The sequence below is a fragment of the Chaetura pelagica genome, unplaced genomic scaffold, assembly GCF_000747805.2.
Source record: "Chaetura pelagica isolate M959 unplaced genomic scaffold, ChaPel_1.0 scaffold109, whole genome shotgun sequence".
Taxonomy (NCBI): domain Eukaryota; kingdom Metazoa; phylum Chordata; class Aves; order Apodiformes; family Apodidae; genus Chaetura; species Chaetura pelagica.
Genome location: NW_009970725.1, coordinates 11,183,241 through 11,204,902, shown reverse-complemented (window position 1 = coordinate 11,204,902; position 21,662 = coordinate 11,183,241).

Sequence of the window (21,662 nt, the reverse complement as noted above, 5' to 3'; positions counted from 1 at the left end):
AAGGTCAATGGAGAGACAGGAATTCTGATTGTGTACTGCTATCAAAAGTCTGTATTATCTTTTGTTTATTTGTTTGTTTTCCCATTTTTCCAACAACTGTTTGGGAGTAGAATGTGGAAAATGAAGGTGAAACCACCTGTGGTAACCTGCTGGATTGATGTTTCTATCTTTGTTATATACTTTAATGCTGAACTTGATTTAGATCTTGTCTCCAAAAGAAAGAGATTTTTGCCCTAACTTGCATTGTTTTTAAGCCAGTTTCATTACCTTAATGAAGAATCTGTATATGGATACCCAGTTTTGCTCTCCGTCTCATTTTTTTCTAATGAAACCAAGGTAACTTTGTCTTTAAGACACATGACAGCTAGTTCATACAGTGATTGCAATTTCAACAGCTCAATTAGATTTAAAATAATAGTTCTAAAAACGTGCAAGATGAGGCCTGGTGTTTGAAATACGGTATAGCTGGATCTGAGAAATCACAGAGGACAACCCAGGTATCCAAAAATAACAATATAACTAGAGCAGAAACATTTCATATAGCTGCTCTTTAAGTTTCTGTTACCAGATCCTCAAGTACAGAAAAACTAGCTCTGCCCCAACGTGCCTTTTAAGTTAAAACCAATCTATTGTGCAGACACAGAAAAAAATCTCTGATCAACAGGATATTGCACATAAACATTTTATTCTAGAGCTTAGGTAGTGTAGAAATAAGATCATTAAAAATAGATTAGTATGTGCCTGTGGGGAAGTGTCTCAAAATAAAGAGGTAAGGGGAAGCAAAGTGCTTCTGCACCTAAGAGAGAAAGGAGAGAACACAAATGCAGCGAACCTTTAATAAGAAGGAAATAAAGACACCTAATGGTCAAAAGGAAATTAACAGAACACAGCAATCATCAGAATACAAATCTCAGAACAAGTGGCAGGACTATTTTGCTATCAGTCTTAAACTGTGCTTCAGTTTATTGCCACAAGCTTCTACTGCTTGCCACATGCTGTGTATGTAATATAAAGAGAAAGGGAGCATGTGTGTGTGTTTATACATATTTTCCACTCCATACTGCATTTTGGATTATAAATGAAGCATCAAAAAGCACAGTTACATCAGAAAACACAGTTCTGCTAAACCAGAATGAAAAAATGGGACTCAGATTTCTCATTCCTGAATATATCCACTTTCAGATTATTCAAGCTGTAATATTTATAATATAATTAATTGCTTTCTCTCTTCTTGCTCCAAAAGATTCAAATATGGTATTTTTTAAAAATATGAACCTCCTCAAGGTAAGATTTGAAATAGTATTTTCAGTTGAGTCAGTAGCCTGTTAGAATATAGGTCTATCCATATGTAATCTCCCTTCACTAACTGAATTTGCCTGCTCAGAAGAGCATTTGGTAACTAAATAGGCCTTGTTCAACTTTCAGGTAAAAAAACAGAAGTCAGTACCTAATGGCTGTGGAAATAGTATCTTTAAACACCATTTCCCAGAAGACAGTGTTACAGCCATCTGGACACCAAGGAGCTACATGTGCAGCCCCTACTACATGGCCCTATGTTCCACTAAATGTTTATAACTTGCAGGGCATCTCTTAAAGGATTCCCAAGATTCATAAGGTAATGTCATTACCTAATACCATTTAATCTTTTGGCTAATATGTGCACTTGGTATAAGACCAAGGAAGCATATACATACATTTTAGCAGGCTTGAAAATAGCCTAGGTGCTGCCCCAGAAATATTCATGTTGTGTTTTGTTTGTGGCTTGTTGGTTTTTGTTTGGTTTGTTGTTTGTTTTTGTGGTTTTTTTAGAAAAAAAGGACATTGATGCTACATAGATTGCATGGGAGAAAGCGTTAAACCAATGGGGATGTTTAATCTTTTGGATAGGACAGGATAGGATACTTTTACAATCTAAGCAGTGGCATAATGCTCCTATTTATTTATTAATTGATGAACTTCTAAAAACTATATGTATATGGCATACAACATCAGTCAGTTAAGCTGCATGAAGTTCCAATACTCTGAATTCATACCAAATTCATACCAAAATAAGACCTTTTAAAGACATGAAGCTGCTCAGCTGTGCTTCAGGCACATCTGTTTCTTTAATTTTACATCAAGAAACAAAGATATGTTTTTTTTCTTCTTTCTATCACTCATATGTATATATACAGATACAGAACTGCATAACTTCAAAGACTGTTCCATTCTTTAAGTAAAGGCTTTTAAAGTCCTCCTCAAGCTACTTTGGCCTACTGTCATGCTTTATCATTTAGCCCTTGATTGCAGGCCCTGTTTAAATTCCACTGTAGGAGACTTCTCCCAGTAGTGTTCATGATTTAGTGGCTCCTTCTCTCTTGGCTTTAGAAATCACTCATGTGCTTCAGTGACACAGAGGTGCTACATCAGCAATTTGAGTTTTCTACTTTAATTTTCTGGCCACTTGTTCTGTCATTTTCTAGTAACTGCAAGTAGAGCAATTCTTAGTAGAGAGGCAAGTGATTTACAGGCATATTTCATGCTCCAGGATACAGATAAAGCTGGAACATACTGACAACATTTAAGAAACAATGTATAGATTAGTTTGAGAGTTTTTACAAAGTATAATGCTTACCAAAAAGGAGAGTTTCAGAGACTTGAGTTAGCAGCGCACAGCAGTGGTGTATGTCTCAGTCCTCCTGAAAATACTCTATTATTTTTTTTAAATAAGCACAATTTCATTGATAGACAGGAATATCAGTGGCTGTTCTTCTGAGATAAGAGCTCTTTGGGCCTTCTTCATTTGGTTGGCAAGTATTGGATCATCCTGTGTTATAACTACCATCTGCTCTGTTGGTCATAAGCAAAATTTGGGTTATCCATAATAATGTTAAAAATTTGCTGGCCAAGTACTGGGTATGGAATATTTGATTGTATCATTTGTCAGGGACTGTCTATATGGAGGTCATATAGCACAAGAATATTCATGTCCTGTATTAGCAAAGCAGATGGAAAACCAAACTGAAAATATTCTTGACCTTTGAAAGATGTTTGATTGTTTATGCATCCCTTTTGCAATCATAAGAAAGGCAGAACAAACTTCATTGCATGTTGAAGGCTCTCTTATGTCATGGTATATAAAACTCTCAATAAGAATTGCTTATCTAAAAATTAATGTATTTCTAAATTGAACTGCTGAATGTACTGTCTTCTTACCTTTTTTTTTTTTTTTCCCCAACTGTTCCAGCTAATTGCTGGTGATATTTATGCTGGCAAAATCCATCACTTGGTGTTACTTTCCCCCACACAGGAATTATTCATCCATCCATCAAAAGGTTTGTGTGGGTGATAATGATGCACACAATAACGTTAAGCTGCAGCAGCTCACCTTCAGCAGTGTTCTTTCCATAGACTCTGACAAGCTCCTAGTTTACAAGTATTCATCACAGGCACTGAATATTGTTTTCCAAAATCGTGCAGAACATTTTCTAGGCAGGGGGTCTTTAGAAGGAAACTCCACTCATGTAGATGAAGCTAGTACACAGATTAGAAGCCATGCTGTGTCTCAGCTTTCTCCTGCCACTCTTACTGCCTGCTTCTATGGTCTGTACTCAGTACCGCTTACACACAGCATTATCAAAACCATCCCAACCACAGCCAAAGGAGCAGAAGGCATGCAGACTCTATATTTCACAGAGCTCCATCAGGACATGGGGTCTTCCAATTGTGGCACCAATGAAACCAGTATTCCTTGTGTTTCATTTTGGGCACTTTATTGTCAAAATGACATCAAGAATTTAAATGGAAGTTTGGCATTTCTTTTCTTGCTTTGCAAGAGATTTCCTGGGTGACAGTGACAAATCTCCCAGTCTGTCAGAGTTACTTTCAAGGCACTGATTTTAATGTCTTCTGTTCATAAGGACTTACAATGTCCATAGAAGTACCAGCACAGGCAATACTGTATTGCAGAACTTAAAGGATGTAAATAGCAAGAGGTGAGATGTGTTGCTTGACTATGAAAGGGCTGAAAACTAGAAGACTGCAGGATGAATATCAAGAAATGGTGCCTTTTTGAGGTTTTTTGGTGGATGGGGGTTTTTTGTCTTTTTTTCCCACTTGTTTTTTAAGACTGGAGGAATCTGTTAAATTCTGGAACATGCAATTCACATTACATAACTGCAACATATATAGGTAATTTTAAGAAAAAAAAAATCTAGGATATTCAAGTAACAATGCTAGGACTGAGCTGTTTTCTTTTTTCTTGAATGTCAGAACATCTGCATCATTCAGACAAAAGCTTACAGCAAATTATCCCTTTTATTTTTACTTAAAGCTGTGCCTCTCCATAATCTGGAGATTACTACTATAGAGCCTTCTCATTAGGAAGCACTATTTAAAATGACTGCTCTGCTATATGAGAGAGAGGCCTTAGACAGTCTTTGGAAAAAGTAAAGTGAGCAGAAAGGATTTAAATATTACATGCTGCCTAAATTGTCTATGTCAGCTGGTAGAGTAATTGCCAAGGTGTTATTATGACTAAATTCAATTCATCCAAGTTAACTTTAAAGTTTATATTTCAGGAAGGAGCAAAACCTGGAAAGCATCTGCAGTGATCAAAGCTGACAGCATGATCACTTTCATTCTGAAAACCGAAGCAGATAGAGCAAGCACTGCAGGTGAACAAAAATACTGTAGGTGAACAAAAATGCTGCAACTTCTTCACAGGATGATAAGTTTTAACTAGGTCATTTATTTCATATGCCATTTAATGCATGAACCAGAACACTTTTTCTTGTTTAACACCGTAATTGAGAAGGCTGAAGTTTAAAATTTGCTTTGGAGGAATTAATTAATAAGATAAAAAGTAATTTAATGCAAAAGCAATTCTTGAATCACTACTTTGAGGGTGGTGAGCAAAATCTGTGGGGGTGATTACGCAATATATTGGAGAACTGGCACATAGTTACAAAACCTTAATGCAGACAAATATGTTTGAATCAATTTGAGAGTGGTGGGTCTCTTTCAGTAGGTGCATCAGAGAAGTATCAAAGAACCAGTCATTAACCCGCTTTAAGAACAAACTGTGAGATCAAGAGCTGTAGTGTCCAGCAGTGGAGTGTGTAGGCTTTGAAGTTCAGTGGGAAAGGAGGGATGATGTTTTCTACCTGGGAAAGACCTGAATGAATGCAGGTTCTGAAAAAACAGCATCAGACAGTTTTGTAAAGCCAGTTCAGTGATGCTGCTTAGGCCCAGTCCAGCCGTTGTTTCAGCTTTTAAATTGCACTTCACATGTTCCAAATGTTTCACCAGCACTTGACTCTTTGATCCTCATACACCCTTTGACTGTTAGTGCTCCATTGAAATGCAATACTGGAACAGAGAAAAAAAATTAGGTCCCAGTTTTTCATCATATCCACCTCCAGTTTCCTTAGATACCAGACTCTTCACAGATTAGGCATCTAAATCAAGACGCAGAAATAGATACTTCTGAAAATACCTGATCATGTGCATTCCCTGAAGACAAGATACTTGAGAAATGTGGATCCACAGATTTCTCTCTCAAGTCATTGTGGACTGCCTGAGTCAGTGCCTGCTTTGTGCTCATCTGTCCCCCTTTGCCTTTTCGTTGGTATTTTCCTTATCTCACTAAATTGTTAATCTTCAGCACTGACCTAGAGAGGATTTCAGAGAATTTCCATGTTGCATAGATTTCTTGTAAAGAAGCCCCCTCTGACAACAATTTCTTCAAATGTTATTTGTTCTCATCTTATAGAAGTTTCTGCTAATGAAAACTGACAATCTGGTCATCTTAATCATTTAAAGTCATATCAAATATTTATAATTAAGGAAGAAGAAACCCTTACAAATGATGCATATTTGAGGCTTTTTTTTTTTCCTCTGTGACTTAAAAACTCATTTGTCACGGTTTAAGCTGTGTTTTCTGGTAGACTGTTCTCTTCCTCACTTAAGGCTGAGAAGTACAATAATAATGTATATTTATAGTGTAATTAAATCTTTCATTTCATTTTTTTGCCCTACCTTTTATTTTTCCACCCTTTCTCCTGTTTGAGAATCTGTTCATAAATCACATTATGTATTTCTGTATACTTAGGATGGATTTTTCACTTTAATCTATCAAAAAATCCATGGAACCTTAAAGAACTCTCATGGATTTTAACAAAGTAACTGCCAATATTTTGAATGTTTGAAATGACAGATGATTATTTACTTTCATGTTGAGTTAATATTGCAAAATAGGATGTTAAGTGTCTAAAGACTTTTATCTCCTCTCCACAAAAAAGGCAGATGCACTACCTTCAAAAAAAAAAAGAAAATGGAAAACCCAGTCTCAGTGTGTGTTTGTTAACCCATCTCAGCCTTCCTAAGAATGTTTTATTGATACCTATTAGTTCATTTTAGAGAATTCAGATGCCTTAATAAGTCAGGCCTCTGTTGTACAAGCTACTGTAAAAACATACACACTTTACAAATGCCTCTATTTGTAAGACCTTACCGTTTAGAAAATAAGGGTAATAAATCAGCCTAGAAGCAGAATGTTTACATTATTAAAAAAATTACAGGATTTTGCATAGATTAACAGTGTGTACAATTCAAAACCGAATGGTAATAGGGAATGCACAAGTGCAACTTGCACCCATCAAAAAAGGTTACTCTTAGCTTTAGAAATCAGTACTATTTTTCTTTCAGAGATTTTATATGTCTTTTTTTAATGCATCTATTGTTTCCATAAACCACTCTGGGACTTCTTTTTTGCATAAAATATCAAATCTTACATGGTCTTCTTCATCAACTTTTATTTCTAATTTATTTTCCTTGTCATAGTAAAGTTCATGAGAAAATTATTTTTGACTCAGTGTTGGACAGACTTTGCTTCATATCTTTTCTGAATGGTAATGACTCTGTGAAGTTTTAGTGTTAAAAGAAAAAAACATTATGGAGCAGAAGCAGCAAAAAATTGTTTTTATTTTGGAGGTTTATTCCAAACTAAACTTTAGGAGGGCTTTCAGTTTAGAAATTATCTGACTTAGGCTGAATGGCAGCTTTCCTTTATTCTTAAAAAAAAAAAAAAAAAAAAAAAAATTACTCCATGAGAAAAAGAATTTTAAGACAAAAATCTATGCAAAGTGTAGAGTCCTCACCAACTGTAAATCATCTGAATACATTGATACTTACTTTAAGAGGTAATAATTTAGCTAATTTAAAAAAAAAATCTTAAAGCAAGAATTTAAGTACAAATTTATTTGAGAAAATGCATTTTGACATCTTGACTAGTATTTTCAACTCACATTTTTGTTGCTATTAATAATAATCCACAAATTCTGTTTTCCATAGGAAATAATTAATGCATGCATAGTAGTCAGAAATCCCAGGATGAAGAGACTACCTGTGGATTTTTTTGTATTACCTCAGCCTCAGATGTGTATGGCATCCTGCCAGTCCCATAGAGAATACTTGAGATTTAAATGAGTCATGTAGATGACATGAAAAGGCAAAGCCAAGGGTGTCTTCAGAAGCGTGTTATTTCCTTTTGTTCTGCTATGATATCTACTCTACTCATTTATCAAATGCAAGAGCAAGCTCTTTTTACTGTGCATAGTCTTGGAAATATCTCTTTTGAATTCCATATATAGTAACAGTAGATCTATTTAGCATAGGAGAAAGAGGGTGTGTAATTAAGAGTATATTATTGCATTAAAGCAGGAAAAATCTAGGCTGAGCATTAGGATAATCTTTCTAATGTCAAAATTCAGTAGACAGGTATTAATCTAGATTACAGAGTGGCTGAATTGCCTTTCTCTTTTTTTTTTTCTTTCTGGCTGAGAAAAGAGGAAATACATAGTGAGGAGAAACCTGACTCAGAACAGAAGTTTGCTTAGGATAGGAGAGATCCAACTGAATGCTTAAGAGTTATGTGCATTGATTGAGGCCATCACCAAGACCATCACATAGTCTTGCTTTGCGCTTCAGGAATGGTGAGAGTTCAGAAAACAATTCCACATCTCAGTTAGCTTTTTTTTAAATGGATAAATCACTCCCTGGAGAAGCTGCACACTCTCAGTAAGCTCTTACACCAGTCACCCTGACAGACCTGTAATCTTTTTTTTAAATTTTTTCTGTGTTTCCAAAGCAGGAGATTAACAGAAATACCTGCATTACCTGAAAAACTAAATATGCAACAACGTGGCTGAAAAAAACCCACAACATACGACAAAAAAAAATGGTTTTGCACTTGCATGATTTCAAAGTGTTAAGCTGCTTAGATATGTTTTGAGTATTGAGGCTGGGCAAGGGACAGTGTTTTGAGATATTTGATTAAGAAAGTCTCCTGAGCAGTTTGTCCAACTCACACTGTATAAACTCCTGAGATTTTTTGAAGCATCTCCTGCTGCAATTTACAGCCCAGAGTCAATTTTGTTTTGCCTGAAAACATCAGGTTGTTAACTACGATGGTTTCAGGATATGCTCCATATGGGGTGTGCCCATCCATGCAATGTTGATGATAATCTGTTGGCAAGAAGTATAGCAAACAGCTGAGGATGGTGACTGTTCTCTGCCATCTGAGTTTAATTCACGCACGTTGGTGAGGCAATACATAGAGGCTTTTAAATTAATTACATCCTTTTGCAACACATAGCCCGGTGTGCATATTAAAACGCCCACACTGCAGAGGTACAAAGCTGAAGACTGCAAGTTTGTGAACTTCGCTTCTGCCATTATACATGTAGATGGAAAGTCATTGGGCATTGATCTGTCTCTGGGTGCATGATGCATAGCGTCATATGCTGGTCATGCTTGGAAGATTTGTGTGTAGACTTCTGACCTACAGCTGAAGCTATCAGTAAAATGCACGGCTGTCTTATTCCAAGCAAGCAGCACTCTAAGATTAAGAGGGATATGAAAATGTCCTGTGCTATAGAATACATATCTATGGTTGGAGAGTGAGAAAAGGAGAGAATGAGAAGTTAGACTTGGTTTTTTGCCCCCTAATCTGGGAATACACATTTATTTCAGTTCGCTGCTACAGAACATGTATTTTCAAACATCTTGTCTGATTTTCCGTTTTTTTGGTTGCATGTCTTCCTAGTGCACAGAAGTTCAGAGTGACTAATTCAATTTCAGTGTTCTGAACAAAGGGGAAAATCTGTCACTAAACCCTGTGGAGAGAAGAATCTCAGACCAATTTATGCATTTTTAGGATACTTAAGGTGAAAGAAACATCATTAGTTTGTAGAAATAATTAAGCTGTCTATCTGAAGTCAATTTTCTACTTCCTGTGTCTTGTTATTTATTCTTCTGTGTAAGAAATAGTTGATTTTAAAATAATAGGCTGTGTAAGCTAAGAATTTTTATTATTATTTGCAGTTTTTTATTGTTATTACTGCAGAATTTGATGCTTGCCTACTTTTTAAAAATCTACCGGATTCTTTTGGGTTTGGTGTTTCCCTGTGGACACTGGTGTGCCTTTTCTATATATACACGACAGTCTTAGGCAGTTCAAGCTAAAAAGGCATTTGGCTGTGCCCAGACTCCTGACCCACAATCGAGATGGGTTTCATAAACATGAACAGTTGTAATCCCCTCTGTGAATCCATTCTAACTTTTGACTTTGAAACCTAAAACTTAGGGTCCTCTTCCCTTTCCTGAAAAGTTTCTTGTTTTCCTTACACCCATTTCTGTTCTTGTTCTTCTCCTTGCCATTGGGCTTAATCCCTTCACAATAAGACAGAGCTCAAACAGTTAATCTTTACATAATAGTACTCAATTCCTCCCCCAGCTGTACCTGTGGCTGTTCCACTCCTGAAGTAATTTGCCTATTTGGTACTAGATGTTGTCAATAGAGCAGGAAGAGAATTGCTGGCCAGGTGGGGCTTGATTCAGAAGAAAATGATTTGTGAGGATTCAGTCACTTTTTCTTGCACGGGGCCTCCCTAAAGGCTCTTGATAAGAAGAGGTGATGTCTGTGCTTAAAAAGTAAGTGTTCATATTCCATGTGCAATATGAATAATTTTTGCAAAAATATGTGACTTCTGTTTGATTCATGCATATTGGCAAGAATAAGGGACATACTAAGTGAATGATGCAGTTTATTTTCCCAATGAACAGATGGCATCTGCATCTTTTAATAACAAATGTTGCCCTCTACCTCCCTGGTAAAACAATCAAGGTTCTGTTCAAAGCTTTTCAATTTGTGACTATTTCTTATTTTGAGATAAAATCTTTTTTAGCTACTGCAGTATATTCACTTTTCTTGCAAATTTGGAGGAAAGCAGAATGAAAGGAGCATGTTGCAAAACACCTTCCTTAAAATAATCGATTCCTGAGTGGCAGTACAGATTAGAGCAGAAGTTATTTGTCCACTTGTCATTTCCTTTCATAGGCTCCAAGTTTCAATAAGTAATTTATGTCTTACAAAGGAAAAAAATGCACCTATAAACCCTAAATTCAAAAGTTCCTAGACTACATTTGAAATAGAAATTAGCAGGATCTGTGGGCACCCGTTTCCAGCCTCTACATGTGGAGAGTGTCTTTTTAATTTTAGTTTTCTCTGATTTACTGCATGTATTTCACAGGATTGTGGGACTGGATGAGTGGATGCATCACTGTAAAATTGATAAACCATCAGGAAGGTAGGTGTACTTAATTGTATGTCACTTTAAGCACCCAACTCTGATGCATTAAGGAGAAAATGAAAAAAAAATAAAAATAGGATAAGGTAATTTGAAATGAGAAGCTGGGGTTTGATTCCTAATTGATAGTAGAAAAGTCTTATCAGGGATCATGTTAACACAAAGTACTTGTAGCTCCTGGGATTTTTCTGTATTGATTATCGTTATGAATACAGGGTTTTAATGGATTTTTGAGGAGTTACCAAGTCAAGTCTTTTTCTCTTGCAAACAATCACATCTCTCACAATTCTATTTTAAATGTATCACGTACCATTTCAGAAATTATTTTGATAAGGCAAGCAAAGGTGTAGAGTACTGGACATCTGAAACTCTATTCATAAGGTATTCATAACTTCTATCTCTATTTAATTTTTCTGAAGGAAAATTGAAATATGGTAAATATTGTAAAGCTATTTCCTTTTTAAAGGTCCTCACTATGGCTGTCCTGTCAGAGAGTTATTCATGTTATGGTTATCTTTCACTGGAGGTCACTGTTGTAATGAGATTGTAGACCTGCTTAATTGTTTAAGTGAGTCTCTCATTTTTAATTAATAAAGAACAATGAAAAACAGAGCAGAATCTGCCCAACCATGCACAATAGCCCTTTCTCTAAGCTTTGTCAGTTTTCTGTGAAAAATAGTAATAATTTCCTGAGTATTTTTTCCTTGGTTTCTTTGTGTCTTTGTTTTGTTGGTTGTTGAGTGTTTCTTTTTTTTAGATTTAATCTGAATTGAGAATTTAATGGAAAATATACTTTAAGCAGGGATTTCAAATATCAGTTTCTTGGATCCTATGGCTCTTACTGTTATAGCATCTGCATCTTGTCTTACTTGATTAGAGATTTAAATATATTATGAAAAACTTTATCAATCTTGTCCTGAATTAACTTTGCAAAAGCATGCCAAAAGTCTAGTGACCTTCAAAGGTGGACCTGCATAGCATTAGTTACAGATGGATCATTTGCTTTATTCTCATTATACATGTGGGGTTGTTTCAGCCACTTGAATTTCATTTGAGAACTGTGGATCTACACTGGGTTTTCATTGTATTTAAGATGAAAATACTTTCTGTTTAGGAAGGCAGGCTACAAGGTTCAAGGGGAAGTCCTGACTCATGCAGTTCTTTTCTATTGCCAACAGTTAGGCTAATAAATAAATAAATAAATAAATAATGCAAGACTTGAGTGATGGGCGAGAATGGTTATGAGAAAAAGATGGTTTATTTTTGGGTTGGTTTGGCTTCTTCCAGGAAGGCATGCCTGCTTCTTCTTTTGTTTAGATTTGATTAGCTTTCTAAATCACTATGGAACTGAAGAGTTTTCCAGTAAACATGAACAGCCATCCTTGCTAATGCCTATTCATCTGGCTTTACAGATGTTAGCACTGTTCAGTAATTCCATGAGAAAAAACAAAGCTGCCATTATTAAATTAGTAGAAAACAGTGGTGCTCTAAAAGCTGTATAATTTCATATATTTAAGCAATACTCTGTAGTGTTTGCCTGGTTTTCTATATTCAGACCCGCAGTCTACTACAAATGCTGGTTAAGAGTCTCAGTCCATAGGTGCAGGGTAAGGAAATGACCTCTGTTGTTTGCTGCTACGGAAAGAACAAGTTTTTGCCATTTCATCAATTTAGTAAAGTTCCTGCACTTCATTCTTTTGCCTGTTGCAGTGTGTTCATTTAACTGTATGATTTAAAATGGAGACCATTTGGCTAATTAGGAGGCAGCTGTTCACTTAAGTAAATGACTCATAGAGTGATATTTATGGTGCATAACTATTTTTCAAGCCTGGAGAAACTTGGGAAAAAAAAAATAGACACAAAAGCAGATGTTTATGCTTCTACATCCATGAAAAATGTTGTGAAAACCAACTGCTGCTTTCATTTTGTGGTGTTTTTCTCAAAGCTTAGTGATAAATTGGTAACCCCAACTTTTAACTAATGTCTTTCAAAATTAATGAGATAGTACTGTATAGAAAATATCCAGACTATTTTATTTCCAGTATTTGTGTGAGCTGAATATGTAAAAAATATCATAGTTTACTATTACATATAGGCTCAATTAACACTTTGAGTACAGGAATTTGCAATTTGACTACAGTTTATTTGTTTTTTGCTTTCTATTAGGAAACGTATAAAATATTTGAACTGCAAATGAGAAAATAACAATCCCCATAAACAACATACATATTCCATTTTTAAATAGCATTACTACAGAAAAATACTTACAGTGTTTTCCTTGATCTGCTTTGGGAGTTTATACTGTTACAGACTTCAATATTTGGAATTGAATGCTTAGGGCATTCCCCATGGAGATGGCCATGCTTTTCCCCATGAGTGATTATCTCAGAACTGAAGGCATCATCTTTGTGTTTTGGGAATAGGTTGGATTTTTCTCACCTTTTCCCTCCCCTTTGATTTTCCTGGCATTCACCCACTGTCAAATACTCTTCCAGAGTTCCTCTCATCTCTCCTTTGCCTGCTTTAGTGTGTGTTTTTCTAGGAGTTCAGGTCACTCAACCGTAGCTCAGGTACAGTATAAAACCTGTTCTGAACAAAGACATAATATAAAAGAGAGCATTTTTTGTGTTCTCTACCACTTTCTTTCTCTTCTAAAACTAGGTGGTGCCAGCTGCTAATTTCTGAGGCCATACCGAGTTCTGAATACCAACCTTTGGGTGGATTAGGCAGGTGGACACTTTCTTTTCTCCCTTTTTTTTTCTCCTCCTGCACCATTTTCAAATTCTTCTGAGGGTGTTTTATAAAGACTGTTGATTAAAATACAGAGGTTTTCATTATTTTGAAAGGATTTAGTCTTCTTGGCTAGGGTCCAATGAGGAGCAAGTTGAAAGTCTGTGTGTACGATTAAGGGGCAGGCTGATGTGGGTGATACAGTTGTGGGGGTCTACTACAGACCTCCTGATCAGGACAAGGGCGCTGATGAGGCTTTCTACAGGCAGCTGAAATCAGCCTTGCAATTACAGGTCTTAGTCCTCATGGGGGATTTTAACTATCCAGATATTTGCTGGAAGACCCTACACAGCCAGCCATTCACAGTCTAGGAGGTTCCTCCAGTGCATTGATGATAACTTCTTGGTACAAAGAGTGGACAAACCAACTAGGAGGGGAGTGCTGCTGGATCTTGTACTCACCAACAAGAAGGGTCTGGCTTAAGCAGTGACAGTCAGTGGCAGCCTTGGCTGCAGTGAGCACAAGATGGTGGAGTGCAGGATCCTGTGTGGGAGGAACAGAATACCTAGTAGGACCAGAATCCTGGACTTCCACAGGGCCAACTTTGGCCTGTTCAATCAATTATTAAGAGAAGTCCCATGGGACAGGGTACTAGGTGGTAAAGGGCCTCAAAATAATTGGTCAACATTCAAGGACCACTTCTTGCAAGCTCAGGATCAGAGCATCCCAATGGGTAGGAAATCAAGTCAAGGGAGCCAGGAGACCAGCATGGTTAAACAAGGAACTGCTGGGCAAATTCAAGTGGAAAAAGAGAATCTGTGGATCATGGAAGGAGGGGCTGGTCACGTGGGAGGAATATAGGACTGTTGTCAGAGGATGTAGGGATGCAATTAGGAATGCTAAGGCCTCCTTGGAACTAAACCTTGCTAGAGAGGTCAAAAACAGTAGAAATGGCTTCTTCAAATACACTGCAGATAGAACTAACACTGGAGGCAATATAGGTCCACTGCTGAATGAGGTGAGTGCCCTGGTGACAGAGGATATAAAGAAGGCAGAGGTGCTGAATGCCTTCTTTGCCTCTGTCTCTACTGCTCTAGACTCTTCCCAGGAGCCCCAGATCCCTAAATCCCCAGAAGAAGTCAGGATGAAGGAGGAGTTTGCTTTGGTAGATGAGGATTGGGTTAGGGATCAGTTGAGCAATCTGGACATCCATAAATCGATGGGTCTGGATGGAATGCATCTGTGGGTGCTGAGGGAGCTGGCGGAGGTCATTGCTAGGCCACTCTCCATCACCTTTCGTAAGTCGTGGGCAACAGGAGAGGTGCCTGAGGGCTGGAGGAAAGCAAATGTCACTCCAGTCTACAAGAAGGAAGACCCGGGTAACTATAGACCGGTCAGCCTCACCTCCATCCCTGGAAAGGTGATGGAACATTTTATTCTTGGTACTATCTCTAGGCATATCAAGGATGAGGGGGTCATTAAGAGCAGTCAACATGGTTTTACCAGGAGGAAGTCATGTTTGACCGACCTTATAGCCTTCTATGAGGAAGTAACTAGGTGGATAGATGATGGTAGGGTAGTAGATGTGGTTTATCTTGATTTCAGTAAAGCATTTGACACTGTCTCCCACAGCATCTTCGTAGATAAACTGAGAAAGTGTGGTTGTGATGATCAGGTAGTGAGATGGATCATTAACTGGTTGAAAGGAAGAAGTCAGAGAGTTGTGGTCAATGGGACAAAATCTAGTTGGTGAGTGGAGGTCACTGGAGTCCCTCAGGGGTCAGTACTGGGACTGGTGCTGTTCAATATTTTCATCAACGACCTGGGTGAGGGAACAGAGTGTGCCCTCAGCAAGTTTGCTGATGACACTAAACTGGGAGGAGTGGCTGACACACCAGAAGGCTGTGCTGCCATTCAGAGAGACTTAGATAGGCTGGAGAGTTGGGCGGGGAGAAACATGATGAAATTCAACAAGGGGAAGTGCAGAGTTTTACATTTGGGGAAGAACAACACCATGTCCCAGTACAGGTTGGGGGCTGAACTGCTGGAGAGTAGTGTAGGTGAAAGAGACCTGGGGGTCCTGGTAGACAGAAGGAAGACCATGAGCCAGCAATGTGCCCTTGTGGCCAAGAAGGCCAATGGCATCCTGGGGTGCGTTAGAAAGGATGTGGTTAGTCGGTCAAGAGAGGTTTTCCTCCCCCTCTATTCTGCCTTGGTGAGGCTGCATCTGGAGTATTGTGTCCAATTCTGGGCCCCTCAGTTCAAGAAGGACAGGGAACTGCTTGAAAGAGTCCAGTGCAAAGCCACAAAGATGGTTAAGGAAGTGGAACACCTCCCTTGTGAGGAAAGGCTGAGGGAGCTGGGCCTCTAGCTTGGAGGAGACTGGGGGGTGACCTCATCAATGTTTACAAATATGTAAAGGGTGAGTGTCAGGAAGATGGAGTTAAGCTTTTTTCAGTGATGTCCAGTGATAGGACAAGGGGCAATGGGTGCAAATTGCAGCATAGGAGGTTCAAGGTGAATATCCGAAAAAAATTTTTACTGTGAGAGTGGTAGAGCACTGGAACAGGCTGCCCAGGGAAGTTGTGGAGTCTCCTTCTCTGGAGACATTCAAAAACCACCTGGACATGTTCCTGTGTGATGTGGTCTTGGTGACCCTGCTCTGGAAGAGGGGTTGGACTAGATGATCTTTCGAAGTTCCTTCCAATACTTAAGATTCTGTGATTCTTCCTCATATAAATGAGGGGAATCTAGCTCTCTAAAAATGACATATTTACATCCTACCCAAAACTCTGTATTTAGGGTTTCTTGTTGTTTTCTGTAGGACAAAGAAAAAGGAAATGTATGTAACCAGAGTGCAGTTTAAAATCTTGGAACTACTCTTTAGGAAGGAGAATAGAATCATTGTAGGGTAGGTACTCTCTTATGTATAATCACATATTTAAAGAGGAAGCCAAGGTGTATCAGTGTCTTGTGACTATGAACTAATGGACAGCAGCATTAATCTGTAGTTTATTTTATTCAACAAAAATTATTTTCAGCTAGATTTGCTGCTGATTGGGTAGTCAGTAGTAACCATCAAGGAATTGTAACCAGTCTGTCAAAACCTTTAAGAATTTTAACTGCTTTACCATTCTTTGTCATTTTACTTGTTGTGACTTATCTAAAAAATGTATTTCAGTACAGTTTGGAAACAGGAGGTGTACAAGATGGCATGAAAAAGCATGTAAAGCCTAGATTTCTGTGATAAAATTGGAGGTTTATTTTCTCTTTGATCACCCATTTTATTACCTCTTTTATAAATTCACCTTCATAGTTCACTGTGTTACATTTCATTATCTTGACATATAAAATGACTACCCTAATTTCCTAAATAAAAAGGAAAAAGACACCAAAAGATTTGAGAAGTACATGGTATCATCAAGATAAAACCTTGAACTACTAAACCACCAGTCTGCAGAAGCGGAACAACCTCCCCAGCATGACAGTATTTTAAGATTTCAATTTTCAGCACTCTTCTCTCAACAGCTTTGGAACAATTCCCTAAGTGAGACTTTACAGCTGTTGCAGTGGTTATTCTGTGATATATTTGAAATATGAAATGTTTTCTATAAAGAGCAAGATTTCAGCAACCTAAAAAAAGATGAGTTTGAAACCATGGAAGCCTCTTGTAAAATGCAGGATTGGACTTGTTTAGTACATAATTGCTTCCTTATTTCTCTTAATGTTAATTGACTTGGAAGATTATAATAAATTAAGCAATATTTGAACTGAGAAATACAAAATAATTTCTATTAGGAATATGATTAGGTGAGTTACTGTAGTCAATAGTATTTTTCTATCCTTCACAGATAGAATAATGTTCTGCTAGGTGGCTAGTCTATAATGTTGTCCAAAATCACAGAATATTCAAACCCTGTGTGAAAAATATTTCTAGACAGTAGGGATTTAAATGGAGTATAGAAAAGACTTCATGGTAGTACTGAAATTGTAGGGTAAATAACAAAGCATCTGCACAGTGTAATAGTAATATGTGCTCATGTAAACCTCTACATATACTACTCGTTACATGAGCAGTTAATAGCTATCCCAATTTATGTTATTTTTCTGATATTTAATGTTGTCAGTTTTGTCACTTAGTCCCTCAGTGTCTTTGCAGTAGTGACCAATCTGTAAGAGGAGTAGTAGTAGAAAAATTATGTGAATTTAACAACTTCCAGTGAAATTTCTTAACTGAGAAGTAGTAGTACAGCGAAAGCTGAGTTGCTTCAAGTCAGACCAAACACCATATTTTTCCTTTCAAGAAACATGATCTTCCACCACTAAATTAGAGGAGCAGCTCTTCTAGGTCCAGTGACACTGAGGGGTTTATTTATCAATGTATAAGCTAAGATTAATTAAATATTACTCATTTGAGTAGTTGTTGGTACACTAGGTTTGCTAAGTATACAATTGCTGGTATAAGGCAGGCAGAAGGCAACCATTTTTACATAGCTGCCATCCAAAGTAATGAAAGATCAACAACAACATACAAACCACAGAGTATCATTTCAGTGCACAGATTTCCATGACCATTATTCCAAATATAACAAACTGAAGAGTTTTTGTAATGCATATGCATCCAATCTACATCAGGCCACCTCAAAACAGGGAGGAAGCTGCTGACAGGGGGGTACCACTCTTGCCCAAATTCTAGGTAGAGTTGTAACACCTCAAAGCAGTCTCTGGAGATATTTTGAGTTTCTGCTCATAGGTAGTAGGATTTATCATAGGAGGAGAGAGTTTTCTAAAAACTGACTTGAATGGTACTAATTACCAACAGGAATTGCTCCTGTCACATAGATCATTAGTGCTACACTTGGCTAGAGAACACATCCACAGTTTTAAGGGTTTGGCAATAGAGAGGCTTTGCTCTTGTGGTAATTTGCAATGGAAAGCAGGTGCAGTTCCACTTTGCTGAAGAGAGAGGCTCTGGAAAGCCACCAGCTAAACACTGAGGAGAAATGTCTGCATTACCAGGAACCGATGGGGAAGGGGCTGCTGCTCTGGGCTTCCTCTCAGCACTTCTGCCACATGCAAGTGGCTACTTGCAAAGTCTGCAAGAACCTGAAATTACTTTTCCCCAAGACAGGTTCAGAAGTGGCAATATTGCCTCTTACTGTCTACTTGGAGAAACTGAAGGAAATGCGGGATAGGAAGAGTTTTGTTTCCTTGACAGACCCATAACATAATTCTAGGGAATAAATTATTTAACACAATTTCAATCTAATGCCCAAAACTCCAGCAGAACTGCATATTTTGCTTTAGCCTAAGTACTTGAGTGATATCTTTACTTAGTAAATCTCCCTAAGCATATTTTTGGTGAGTTGTTGAAGTGGTGCAAGGAGACATGTGTCTCATCCCCATCTCTCAATTGGTAACTGAGTGGATTATTTTTTCCTCTTGGACTCTGTTCCATGTTCTCCAAATGGAAAACTGGCTTCCATTGTTTTCCATACTATCCTTCTTTACATGTGTGATAGGAAAAGCAGGTGAGTTCTGTGAAACTTAGCTGTAGGTATTCATTGTGTAATTCTGCAGGTCTCTTCCGACCTAAATTATTTTATGCTTCTGTGAATAAACCTGTTTTCCTCCTTTCAAAATAAATAGTAACAGTTTTGCAATCTCTTGCCAAATAAACCTCAATGTTATCTAGTTTTAAATAATTTATCTGATCTTCCCTTTGTACAGCTACAGTAACTAAAATGTCAGCTTGAGAAAATAAATTCTTTTGCACTCTATCAGCAGTAGACAATACCACTCTCAGTCATGCGTGCAGGACTGTAGAGGAGAATTGTTTCATTTAGCATTAGAACTTACTGTGAGTCATTCCTTTTTGTTCAAGAGCAAACAGTGGGAAGGAAGGACTAAAAGAGTCTTGAACCCAGGCTTTGGGGAGGGTGAGAAATCAGTTACTGAATTGGCTGGTTTCACAGTGGGCCAGGATCTATCAGCCCTAAAAGGTCACTAGTATTTTCAGGTGGACAGGGACCTTAAGGACATGGCTACGTGTGGATTCTGTATTGGTCACATCCCATGAATGCATGTTATGTTTAATGATTACCAGAACCATGTTGCAAAAAAGAAAATATGTTTTATGTGGAAGGGAGTACAAGCCTCTGGGTAGGTATCCATGTGTCATGCAAAGGCTGCATAAAGAAAAGTGTTTCTTTTGATGGCTAAGCTGCCAGTTCATTCTAAAAACAGTAAATGGATGCATTTAGGACATCATGCCACAGGCCAAGAAGTTGTTTTATCATGGTCATTCAGGTCCTTCAGAATGTGACTGCAGTAAGTTTTAATGATTCCAAATTTATAGTTGTATGCTTAAGCTAAGATCCTCAATGTTTTTATATCTGCTAAGTCTCTTTTTTAGAAACTAAATTCCCTTAGGAAGAAAACAAAACCAAACACATTTAAAAAGAAACATTAATTCCAGTGCAAGGTATGTGCCTAATGATGTTTTTCATTTGGAAGCATTCTTCCAAGCCACAGCAGGGAAATTGAGAGCTGTACCTAGTCCCTAGTCACACCAAAAAAAAACATTCCCAGAAGGTCTGATTTCCACAGACAGAAGATTAGTTTTTAGATATCCATAGCATGCTGAGTGGGTGTCTACATGGATAACATCTGATATGATTAGAATGTGTTAAGTGTGTGTAGAGCACATGTGTGTAGATATATATATATATATGTACATTTTGTCCATTTGACAGTAGTTGGGAGCATTTGTGAAAGTACCAAGTCCCATGCCTGTGTAATAAAACATGTTGCTTTTATTCCTTCTTAAGTAGTACCTGCTTGTATAGCACATAACACGATCTTGTTCTTGTGTAGCATGTTGTCTGACAGAAATGAGAACAAATCCCATTTGAGTTTGCTTTTGGGTCAAATAAGCCTGTTGATAACTTCAAAAGAGGAATATTTGGACAGCTAACACAAAACATTTCAAAATCAATTGGAAGATTCATGGTTGAATCCAGCTGGTTTTAGCCTCTTAAAACAGAGATGTTGTAATGTATTATTTTTTCATACAGAAAACATTGTTAGAACCATCTAACTTACGACACACCCAATGCCACACAACATGCAGAGAATTCCTATTTTTTTTTAAATTTTAGATATTTATAGGAAAACTATTTGTTCACTTATTCAGCTATCATACTTTTCTTTAATAAGTTAGTTTTATCACTGGTCATTTCTGAAAGGCCAGCGACACATACTGCAAACATTCAATTATCCCTATATTTTTCTCATAAGATCTTAATAGACAAAAAATCAAAAATTGTGTCCTCCACCAGAAATTTAGTCTTGTCAGATTAGCAGACATAACCTCTGGGAAGTGTTTTGCCCAATCAGCCTCACCGGATGTACTGGATAAAGTCAGAAGCTCACTGCAGAAATCAGCAGCAAGGTAGCTTCATTTATCACTAAAAATCAGAGCAGTAATGTAACTTGTTTATTTACACTGGCAGGAAGCAAGTGGCACAGTATCAGGTGAGATCACTGTAGGAAAAACTCCAAGAACACATCCCTAAAGTCTACTTTAAAGATGAGTTGTTTCAGCTTCTTTGGCCATCACTCCACTGTTGAAGAATTCAGGTTCTGCTCTTGCTGGCTATACTTTTTGTCACTGTATGTCGACATTTAATATGTGTCAAAAAGGTTAACAGTTGTTTCTAAAGGGAGAATGTCAACTTCCTATATAGCTGGGATTCTCAGTGGTCTAGAACATGGTGGCTGGTAAATCTTTTTTAACATCCATTTGTTTTTCCACAGTAAAATTAGAATTAACCTGAGAATTTCTGTTTTCCTTTTAGGAAAAAAAGAGGGCTTTTTCCATGTGAAAAATAGCAGAAATTTCATTATAGTCAGAAGTCTCATAGGATTGAAGACTAGAAATAGGCCAAGTGCTACTGAGGGTAAAGCACATCTTACACCAACTGGAGCGAAACACAATTTATATCAATCTGTAATGCAAGCAGAGTGTAACAGGTACTGTGAGGTGATTCCCCATTCTCCCAACTCAGAAGAGGAAATTGAGTGCAAATCCTAGTCAAGGACAGTTTAATCACTTTAAACCCAGAAAAGTCCATACCTATCTGGTAAAGGTAGGAGAAGACAGCGGATAAATTCTCCCCAGCCCATAACCAGACTAGTTGTGTCTTCTTCATAAGGTTAAAACTCACACTTATGAGGCCACAATTTTGACAGAGAATAAGTTGTTTCCTAGTCCCTGAAACGTAACTGGTAGATTGTTCAGCA